Below are 11,855 nucleotides of genomic sequence, written 5' to 3' on the forward strand. Positions count from 1 at the left end.
TCAACTATAAAGTCCGCCAGTGCTTGACCCTTGATTGTCGTTCGAAGTTGGAACTTGATGTCATACTCTCTTAACTCCACCGCCAAGGTGATCAATCGCCCTAATATGTCCGTCTTGTGTATCCCTTCGATCTAGATGTAGAGGGGTGTGCGCACTCCCAAATTCCTGCAGGGATGCTAAGGTTGATCCGGATCGTCCAAAGTTGAGGTTTTTGCATCAACAGTGGGTGTAAAGTCATGGTAAGAGGCAATGATTTTGTAGCAACTATTTTATTTTCTTGTGGAGTGTTTCTTAGGGCCTAAGGGAGCCAAGATTGAGATCCACGGTGCCAAAAATAGGCTTAGTCACGAAAGGAATCGAGATCGAAGTAAAAAATTGCAAGTTTTGGCTTCTCGGATTTATAGAGATTTGACATTGAAATTGTCGGAGTCGACATCGAGATGGGGTAAGGTCGATATCGAGTTGCTTTCAAAGAATAGTACTCGACATTGAGGGTTGGTATTTGGATGTCAAAGCAGATTAGATAGTAGAAATGTTATGCCCGACAGTGAGGGGGTATGGCTCGATGTCGACTCGGGGGCCTTTGAGTGTCGATCTAGGTTCCAGTGTCGACAAAGATGAATTGGGCTATTTGGGCTAGGTCAGGCTGGTTCCAAGGGGACTAGGTCAGGGATAGCCTTTCTAGGGGATCTTGGAGGGCTTGGAGGCTCTAGTTTGGGCTCTGGCAAAGGGGAATTGACGATCGGTACATGTAATCGGGCAGTACATACTAGTGCTACATCCACAGATACATTGGCTCTAGTAGGCCTTGGAGGGTACTCATCATCGTTACAGAAAACCTCCAAGGGGGAAAGACAAAATGAGGTGTCTACAAAAGGCCTCTCTTTGACTGAGACTGTGCAATAGTTTTAGGTCAAAGAAGTGATTTGACGAACACTTCGTTCTGTCCGAATGAGCAAAAACTCGCCAGTGTCTTACTCTAGGTCACTAGAGTGTGGGAGATAGAGGCGTACCTACGCAGGTGGCTCCATCGGTTGAACTTGTAGTAAAGCATAGGCAGCCAATAGTTTGGGCTATGCTGGCTGGGGTGACAAGACTGGCCAATGGTTTGAGCTCTTTTGTCGGGGTTGTAAATAGTATTTGCCATGGTACAGGCATATTGGGAAATATTGTTGTTTATAGGGCAAGAGTGCTTGTAAAGGTCGCCAATAGTATGGGCGCTTCTGGGGAGAAATTTTCAATTGATAGGACATGGTGTAGGGATAGTTTTATAATTATTACAGGCGGCTGCATAGCTCTGGCCATGGTGAAGATAGTCTGGAAATTTTTCCGGTGCAAAGGCATGTTGGATATACTAATTGAGATCCCAAGTTGGTAATCATTGATTGTGCGAGCGTTATTGTAGATTGGGATTCTTGCTTGATTGCAAGTGTGAGCCACGTGTAAGGTGCGTATTGGCGTGAGCTTGGGGTACCAAGTCACCATGGGGGTGGACTCACTTTTGCAAATTTTGGAATTTGGCAGCAAAGTGCGTTGTTCAACACTGAAAATACCTTTTTCTCCTCCTATATGTTGCTTGTATTTAATGTATTGCTTGCATTGATATCCTTTGTCTTGATGGCAGTGCTAGTGCTATGACCATCTAGGGTGCGTGCTCTAAGGTTGAGATCTTGGGACGATACTTACTTTTTGATGGTGGGGATGTGGTTACTCGACAACATTCGTCCCAAGGAGAGGAATGTCCCGATGTCGGTGGTGTGGGAGATGTTAGACTGGCTCTCCCCACAGGAGATAAAACCCGGTTGCTTTTTGATTTCTGTTTGGTTTTGTACTTGATTCTGACTTTGATGTATTTGTTCTAATAGGTGGTGTGCCAATCCTTCGAGTCTCTTACGTTGGGTGTGCAAGCTCGGCCAGAGGTTTCCAGGAGACTCGTGCCATAGCGTATGGTCTTTGCCGAGCCTTTTGGATATGTTTGGTACTGGGAGACAGGGCCTGTAGGCAATGGCCCGGCGTCTAGAGGCATTGCATTCCTATGAGGCCTCCTCGCTTCATGCTTGAGCCAGAGAGACTCTCCAAGAAAGAGATGAACCAATTTATGAAGGGCGTCTATGCACGGTCCTTCATCGAGTCTAACTTGTGGGGACGTTATCGGGGGTATAGGGTGAACGAGTTGATGTGTGTTTGACTTACTCGTTTGGGTCCGCAAGTAAGTCTTTAATTATTTTGCTTCTATATTTTTTATTTGTTCCTTGATTACTGATTTGCTCTTTGTGTGTGTTCAAGCCCCTGCTGACATTGAGCCCTACGAGATTGGGGAGGCCACCGGTGCTGCTGCTGGCACTTCAACTTGCAAGGCCACTTCATTCGATTCCACTCCTAGGACGACACCCTTCCAGGCTAGTGAGACCGGGGCTAGATCATCTTCAGTGCCTTCATGTTCGCATAAGGTGCCAAATGCTTTCTTTTCGATGCCAGGATGGTCATTCATCTGTCAGGGCAGGGAGGTACCCATTCCTCCACCATCATTGTTCGTTGTCAGTTTTCCATGTGGCTTTAACTTTGTAAGCGTCTTTGGGAATGTTAAGATCTTCAAAATTTGGGTTTTACCCTGAACGGATTCACCAACAACCTGCATTCGAGAATCTGTTCAGCATTTTAAAGATTAAAACTTGAATTTTTGGCTTGAACAAATTCACCAACGGACCCAGGGTCCTGCCTCCATTTGAGAATCCGTTCAGCCCATTTTAACCCTTTCCTCTCGGGTTTTTCATTACTGAGAACGGATTCAACAACGGACCCACTATGTGTGCCTCCGTTTGACAATCCGTTCGAGGTTTTTATGTTGTCCTGAGTGGCAGCTTGTGGGGATTCTTTGCGGCACCTATACTCTTTAATACCTTGTTCATGCATCCCTAGGCAGTCTAACTTGTACGGGGGAACATGTACCAAAGTGACTTCTTTCAAACACCCCGATCAATACACGAGTCTTTGGTGAATGGGTTTGGGCATTGTTTGGGTTTGTTTACCTACATTTATACATACATACATACATACATACATACATACACATATACACACACACACACACATATATTTATATATAAATATATATATATATATATATATATATATATATATATATATATATATATATATATATATATATATATATAGGTTCTAGTGTCGATAGGGATGATTTGGGCTATTTTGGCTAGGTCTTGGGCTGGGCCAGGCTAGTTCCAAGGGGTCTAGGTCTGGGCCTTTTCGGGGAATCTTGGAAGATTGGTCATGCTGACTGGCTGGATGAACTACCTACCTAGCTGAAAATACGGGGGTAGACTCCCTAAGCCATTGGCATACCGGCTCATGTCCCTATCGTGCTGCTAACTTGAACGGTCGGGGTCTGATCGATACGAAGTTGGGCAACCTAAGGCGACCGCTGTTGGGCCAGAAACATCATAACCAACTCTTCAAAAAGGGCCTGGGTAAGCCTGAGCCATGGAAGCCACGATGGCTTTTATCTCCTCTATCCCCGATTGCAGGCACCCTTGTGTTTCAGTAGTTGTGCGGGCCTGCCCTTGTAACAGCGCAGCCACTAAAGGGGGTACAGCAGCATCCAACTATTGTTCACCTTGCGCGACTAGCTGATCAGCATTTCCACCATCAGACTCTTCAATATTGCTATCTTTGTTGCATTGACTCGCTCTGGTCTCAACCACCATTGCTATCAAGTGTTAAAAAATGGAGCAAGATACCCTGCTCAGTCGCGGCAGTCTAGGGTTCTACTTATGCCCCGATATTCTGAGGAATTCTCAAGGATAATAGACAAACAAATGACCTTAATAATGGACTAGAATTGTACTTTGGATTACTTGCCGTGAACTATCCATAGTGCAAATCAAAGTGCTGGAGTTCAGAGCGATCAGTCCTCGGGCTCGGCCCAAGTAAGTAGGCCATCATTCTTTTGTTGTTGGCTTCGTACTCTCCACTGACCTGGTTGACCACGAGCTATGAGTCACTCCATGCCTTTAGTCGAGTGATTCCAATGGCTTTGCTGACCACCATCTATGTTTATGATCCATGACTGCTCGGCCTTGACGGTGACCTCAGCCTCTTCTGGTGGTTCGTCTCCTTGAACTTTGGGGTGAGGGATAGTACACTCAGCAACGAAGTCGGCTAAAGCTTACCCCTTTATCGCTGACGGTAGTTGATGTCATACTCACTCAGCTCCCCTCTCAGCGCGAATGCTACCTTTTTAAATTTGGAATACCTCGTCTCAGCATCAATGAGAGCATGGCTGATGTATTATATGAGCTTTTGTGCCCTGCCTTCTTCCTTCAACAACACCGCACTGACCGCCACCGAACTGGGGTTGAGGCTAGGTAGATTTGGAGCTCTTCTTTGGCCTCGGGTCGGGAGAGGAGAGGAGGATTTTCCAAGTACTTATCCGATTCCTCGACAGCTTGTTGGCATTCATCTGTCTATACGAAATCATTTGGACTCCGAATATTCTTCAAAGTTAGGAATTTTTCACCCGATCTTGACATGAATTATACTAGCGCCGCTCTTCTTCCATTTAGCCTCTGTACTTCTCGGATCATCTTCGAAGGGCTTATCGCTGGGTTGGCTTCAATGCCTTAGATGGAGACCATGAAGCCAAGGAATTTTTTTGAAGTCACACCAAAAGCATATTTTGTGGGGTTCAGCTTCATTCTGTTCTTCCTCAGTACTCCGAAGCTCTTGACTAACATGGCATGACTTTGTAGAAAAAGTTTTTTGATCGGTTCGGAAGGCCATGTAGGTCTCATCCTCTTCATGCATTAGGATCTGATTATATCTCGAGTATGCATCCATGAAGCTCAGCATTTCATGCCCGGCGGTGGCATCTATCAATAGGTCAATCCGAGGTAGCGGGTGCTCATCTTTTGGGTACACCTTGTTGAGATTGGTGTAGTCGACGCACATTCTCCACTTCCTGTTGGGCTTGAGAACCATGACGACATTCGCCAGCCAAGTCGAGAATCGTTCTTCTCGGATGAAGCCTGACCACCGGTGATTTTCCACGTCTTCTTTGATCGCGGTCTATCGATCGAGGGCACAATTCCTTCTCTTTTGTTGGACCGACTTTCAGGTCGAATCAATGTGGAGTCGATGCTCGGCTTGGGAAAATGGGATGAGGTCTTCTACAGGGTTCCCACACCTCTCGGTGAGCTCATCTCATTGATCCTTAGGGAGACTCTCGAGACACATGGATGCCTTGGATTTCTCTGATCCCATTCTTCGCAAGGAACTTCATCTTCAGATGCATCGACAAAATGATGGCTTGGAGGGCGGTGGGCGGTGAGTGATGGGCGACGGAGTATGGCATTGAAGACCACCACCGATCACACCACCATGAACTTGACTTTGATTGTCGCTTGACACAGTGCTTGTCCAAGCGTTCCAGTAGTTCGATTGACCCCTTGATCATGGCTGAGGCTCCCGAGAATCCGTGTATGGAGGTTCCCTTTGGTTTGAGCACATCATCGCCGAAATCGAATTGTCGGTATACATCGAGTGACATCAAGTCCACCTATGTCCCCGTATCTTTCAATGCTAGGTGAATGGGTCTCTTCGCAATCTCCAACTGCATCATCAAAGCATCATCAAGAGGCAAGCTTATACCTTTTAGGTCGGCCTCGGTGAAAGAGATTGTTGCCTCAAGCTTCGCCCTCTTGCTTGGCATCTCAGCAACCGCGATGAACCTAGCTTCGTCTTCGTTGTGGATTCTTGCCCGGGTCCTTCCAAGGATTGTGTATTCGCCCCTTTGTCGTCGCTTCCCCGATCCATCACCTTTCTTTTTGGGTCGGTCATCGTGTTTGGCGTTGGCCATCATCTTTCTTTTTGGCTCGGCCTTCTTTCGGTCACAATGTTCAGATGTCCCGCTCTTTAATTTCTCTTTTCAGCTAGTAGCAGCCTTCCACGACGTATTTAAAGGACCGTAGTCGTGACTTCGGGCTCGGTCCATCTTCTCGGGTCAGTGGTTGGCCTTGGTTTTCTTCCTTGAGATCATCACCTGCCGATCTTTTCCTCTCGTTCTTTCCTTCGTTCGCTTTACGAGCCTGAAGTAGAATTGCTCAGCCATGTTCTTAGTCGGTTTTCGGGCTAAGTCCTTGCTCATCTAGATCCTTCATATCCAAGAAAATGATTGCTCAGATCGACTCATCGAGCTTTTTTTTCACGCCCAGGAGGTTAACTGTCATCTTCTTGTGTTTCATGTTGCTCTGAAAGCATGTGACAAAGGGGACGAAGCTTGTGATGGAGTTCGCCGACAACCATTAGAACTATGTTAAGGGATGAAGGGAAGGCTCGGCAGGAGATGACTTTCGTCTGTCATTGATGTGATCTGTTCGATCAGTGGTCCAATTATATCTGTTGAAGGGAGGTGGCTTGAACCCAGTCGAAAGTGGCACAATCCTGATTTACAAAGGGTAGGGATTTCGTACGACTAGTGAGTAGGCATCCAGGGTCGTCTACCTCTTCAATCCTTTAACCTATTCGGCCAACTCTCATAATCTCCTCTACTTTGGTTTCGGGTGCTCGGTGATCACCCTTCTTGCCCATAGAAGTTAGATCCATAGGGACCTATTTGTTGCTCTTTTCGGTGCTTAAGCGCGCCGAGGACTATGGCGGGACTATGGTAGATCTCTTTCCCTCTCTAGCAACACGACCTTCGTTGGGGTCTTCCCGTCATTCTCGGTGCCCTGGGCGAGTGCGGGAGAAAATGATGCAAAGTACTTGCAGTTGAATGTCCGGGTCTAAATTTTCTGGCATGGCTGCCCTTCCACCGTGTTCTCCGGGTTCTCAATCTCTTAGAATTCATGATTATTAGGTCTCCGGTAGTGGCGTGTCATTCCTCTCCCTCGCAGCATTGGTGGAGGGAGCGGCCTTCTTGCCCCATGGCGCCACTGAATACTTGAGGAAGCGAGGTGGAAGCGAGGTAGTAGATATGTTGGGTAGTCGTTCCCACAGACGACGCCAATCTAAAATCGTCGATAGGTCCTTCGAGTGCCGCAACCTACAAAATGACGTCAGGGACAAGGGAGAACTGGTGTGGTTCTAGCCTAGGACTCTCTGATGCCTAAGTTAGATCTCTCTCAGCAATAGATGAATTATTGGAATTCAACATGGGTCAATGGGGTAGAATACCTGACTATTTATAGCTGAATATGGCGGTGTAGAGAGAGTCCAGATAGGATAGTCCATCACGTAGTAGATCTCCTCCTCTTGGGAGGGAGAGTCTGGGTAGATAGACATGTATGCTCATCAAGTGTTGGATCTAGATCCATGAGAGTCGTGCATAGATAGTCGTGCATCCTCCTCTTGGGGGAGACGATGACTGTTTTCACATAACTACCAATTAAGCCAATTGGGACAACTAATAAGGTGATAATGATAACAAAAACAACAAATCTACAGAGAAGAGTGCACCAGGGCACTTGCAAAGGTTACCATTAATGTGTGATTTGAGTCTTAAAGAAACCAATAGAAAACAACAAGTCAGGTCACATACCATTCAGTACTTGAAGGACAGGTCATTCCATTCGGTACTTGGAGGACAGGTCATTCCTTTTAGGCTCTCTTTGGTGTCATTTTCATTTTCATTTTCATTATGGCCTATTTAAAAAAAAAATATCATTAGTGAAAACCATTTTGATAAAAAAAAAAAAAAAAAACAGTTTGGTAGGAGTTAGTTACAATCTATTATAAAGACAGTTAGAGACAGACATGTGGTTAGTTAGGAGAAGAACAAGAGAGGTTAAAGGATCGAACTGTATCTGTCAAGAATATGATATCATCATGGTATCGGGATAGGTGTAGTAGTGTAGGTGTAGGTGTAGGGTTGTAGTGTAGGTGTAGGGTGTAGTACTGTAGTAGTGTAGGTGTAGGTGGTGTAGGTGTAGTAGTGTAGGTGTAGGAGTGTAGGTGTAGGTAGAGGTGGTGTAGGTGGTGTAGTGTAGGTGTAGTAGTGTAGGTGTAGGTGTAGGTGTAGGTGTAGTAGTGTAGTAGTGTAGTAGTGTAGTAGTTTAAGAGTGTAGGTGTAGTAGTGTAGTATAGTAGAGTAGTAGTGTAGTAGTGTAGGTGTAGGTGAGATCATACACACAGAGCATCTTTGATACTGACAATTATAGAAGTTATAATCCAATGCGTAACATTATGTTTCATGTATATAGTAATTGTCATCCAATGTGTTACATTGCGGTTCTGGCATAGTAGCTAATATTTGAACATGCAATGTGTAAGCATGTGGTCAAATACCTAACTTTGGAATGGGTTATCTGAGCCACTATAGATCCAAATGTCCTCTTTTTTTTTTTTCCTTGCTTAATACAACTCAGAGCCCTGCATTTGCCTAAAAAATTTTGGCCTCAGTTTCCATTTGAAGCCCCACAAATTATAGCCGGAAGTAGACCATCCGATCATATGTCCAAGATGTCCAAGAAGTCGGTAAATTTATCGCCAACTTCCGGAGGGCATAACTTTGTGATCTTTGGTCAGTTTGGGTCGTGTGACCATTGGTTTTGAGGTGTCTTTCCAAGATCTACGAGATGGAATTGGCCCCAGTTGCATATCTGGCCCGAATTATAAAATAAAAAATATTTCAGTTGTGAAAACTTCTGGAGGCCATAACTTTTCGCTCGGATGTCGGATTTGGATGCTCTTTTTTTTTATTTGGGGTAGGTCGTCGGAAGGAACGCAATGCAACCCAACCCAATTCGCCAAAAAACCTCTTTTTGTGCCTCAAATCCTATTTTTAAACTTTGCTGGAAGGGGTTTTCAATAAATATTCTTTCATTACTCATTGGATATCCATACATTGGGACAATAAAATATGGTTAAGAAACCTACAACCCACCTACTTCAATAACAAACATTAGAATTGAGGAAAACCAAATTTTGTGACACATGCTTTATGATAAGTAGTTTAGTTAATACATAATAGGATGTTATCAAATGTTTGTTGTGATGGTCTAAGTTTTTGTTCTCAAATGTGATGTCAAGAGTTCAAGTCTCCCTTCAATCATCTTTTATTCCATTTTGCGAACGATGTAATACGTAAGCCCATTATAACTTATTTAGTTTTTGTTCTCCAATGTAATAAGTTATAAATGAGCACTGCCCATTAAACTTATTTAGTATTAGTATGTATATTAAAACTTCAACGTATGATTTTGAAATCCCATTTTTTGGCATTTTACAATAACAAACCTTATTTAGAAAATGATGATGATGATGATGATGATGAGTTGGCATTAATGGGTAGGAATAAATCCAATTCACAAATTGTTGCAAGTTTGTAACTAATTTTTTTTCCTATTTTGCCTTGCCAATATTTCTCTCTATTCCTTATGGACTAAACGTCTAAACCCCACGGATAGAGGATTCTTCCCACCCATATATCTCAGCTCCGAAGTTCACTCCCTGACCACCACCTCTCCCCATATAGAGTACAGATTTCCTCGGCATTGCTTGGGCTTGGGATCACATTTCAAAAAATAGAGATGAGGTATCCTAGGATAATTTAACTTCTTCTTAAGGCTCTATTTTGCACCATGTGAATGATGGATGGATAAGGGACATTCTATTAAATTTGGAAAAGGGACATTGTATTAAATTTTTTTTAATTATATTTCCTTAACACCTTACTCGAAAATAAGATGCTTGGTTTCAAAGACTGCTTGTATGTCACAGACTTAAACTTCTCGAAGCAACCGCTCCAGTATTTAGCACCCACGCTAGGACCAAGTCAACCTTTCGATAACTCTAGTAAGAGAGCTTAGAGAACAGAAGAAAGTTTGAATGAATAGAATTTATATTGCTCAAAAGCTTGGATTACAATGCTTGATATCTCACTTGCTTGATTGGTTGTTGGGTTTTTGGGTTGTTGGATAACTGTAAAATGAGACCAACTCTTACAGGCAACCAAGAACCCAACGAATACCTAAGATATTTACAAGTGTCATCTATCCAATAGTTAGGAAATTTCTAGCCTAAGAGACTAGAACCGGATTCTAGCTACTTGGAGAACTCTAAAATTCTCCTCATTCCTTGGCTATTTACAAGACTTCTCTAAATGATTTTCTAGAACATATCTACACTCCCTTCTAGTGTAAAGAGTTCTAGGCCATGAACTTCATCGTAGCCCAATGTTCAAGTCCATCGTAGCCCGTGGGCCTTTGTTGGGCGGGCCATGACACTCTCCGCCTAAGTTGGTGACGCCCACGTCGTAACCTTCTTGCAAAACCGAGCCACAACCACCTCCCCTTTAGGTGGAGATTGTTTGTGCATCCCTAATGGCCTAATGTCCTTGCATCCATCAAGGGGCCTTGCTTCCATATCTACAAGGCCGTCTACAAGGCTGTCTTCCTTAGCTCCAGATGATATAAGGGGCCTTGCTTCCGTATCAACAAGGCCGTCTTCCTTAGCTCCAGATGATACGAGGGGCTTTACTTCCGTATCTACAAGGCCGTCTTCCTTAGCTCCAGACGATACGCCAAAAGTGGAGTCTTTGAGCTTCTTTCCTTCTTCCTCGAGTCGCATCACTGTCAAGAGCTTATTACCACTCTCCTTGGTCCCTGACACCGTTGGGACCATACATGGAGCACCTTCTAAGGAAATCCATGCCAAGCACCACTTAGTCATCCATGGGCACCACTGATAGATCCACGGTGCCTCTCCACGTCCCTATTCGCATCTCGATGACCCGACCCCTCAATGGGACGAGCTTGGGAGTTAACCGCCTTCAACCATCCTCCCTCTTTGGACACCCTTAGTCCAAGCTTCTTCGCCTCCTCCGTCGAGACAACAAAGTTGTGTGTAGCGCCTGTGTCTTGACCTCCGTCGCCTTGGCCTTGATGGCACCCAATTGTTGTAGGGACCCCATGTGTGCTTCTTCTTCACCCTAAGTAGGGCATTTCCTCTTGGGGCACTCCCTAGCCCAATGTGTGCTTGTCTTTTAAAGTGAACTTGTCCTTCTTGTGCTACTTGGACTTATCCTCCTTGCTTGCAGGGGTTTTGCTATTTCCTTCATTGGGAGGGTATTTCTTGAGACCCTTCTCTCCCCCACCATTTCCTCCATTGCTACCTTTCTTGGCCTTGGTGTTATCTTCCCTCCTAAATTCCACCACTGACTCCGCCGCTGTTATGGCCTCGGCATTGCAGTTCTTACACATCCTAGTTTTGGAGACCATCCATGAAGTTGAACAATAATTCCTCATCTGGCATACTCAGGACATGGAGTGCAAGTGTGGTGAATTCTTCGCATTGTCGGGACAGAATTGCCTTTTAAGTTCCTTCTCCTTCTTTAAACTATCCCAAGTCACTATGGTGCACATACCTTTTTCAATATCTGCATGCCTTCTATGCCACCATAGAGATGTTGTATAGATTCATCCTCGAGTGTCATCGCCTCAAAGTACCTCTCCATTTACCTCAAAGTACATCCGTCGAACGCCTTGGGCCTTGGTACCTCCAACCTAGGCACCTCACGTGAGGTATTGGCCCAATTTGCACTTCATCCACCTTGCCAATGCTTCCTACAATTGAGCTTTGAAGGTGGTAAACTCCTCCTTTTGGTTATGCACCTTGTAGGCACTCATTGAGCTCCCCCATTTAAGCAACAAACGTCGCAGCCATGCTGGGCAGCCTTGCGTTCAAAGACTCGATGGTCCACAGGATTCTACCATTCACACCAAGTATCGCATTTCACTACGTTCTTCATCGATGCAAGAGCCAAGATATCCATTGCTGAGAGTCGTTCGTGAGATTCAGATTCAAGACAATACACATCACACTAAAGGTACGATGGCACG

At 44.7% G+C, this 11,855-nt stretch overlaps 1 pseudogene; it reads right to left on the reverse strand.

Moving 5' to 3' along the window:
- Positions 1–11,632: 11,632 nt before the first annotated feature.
- LOC122647352 lies at positions 11,633–11,799 on the reverse strand (annotated as a pseudogene).
- Between the last annotated feature and the right edge of the window lie 56 nt (positions 11,800–11,855).

Source organism: Telopea speciosissima, unplaced genomic scaffold (assembly GCF_018873765.1).
Source record: "Telopea speciosissima isolate NSW1024214 ecotype Mountain lineage unplaced genomic scaffold, Tspe_v1 Tspe_v1.0030, whole genome shotgun sequence".
Taxonomy (NCBI): domain Eukaryota; kingdom Viridiplantae; phylum Streptophyta; class Magnoliopsida; order Proteales; family Proteaceae; genus Telopea; species Telopea speciosissima.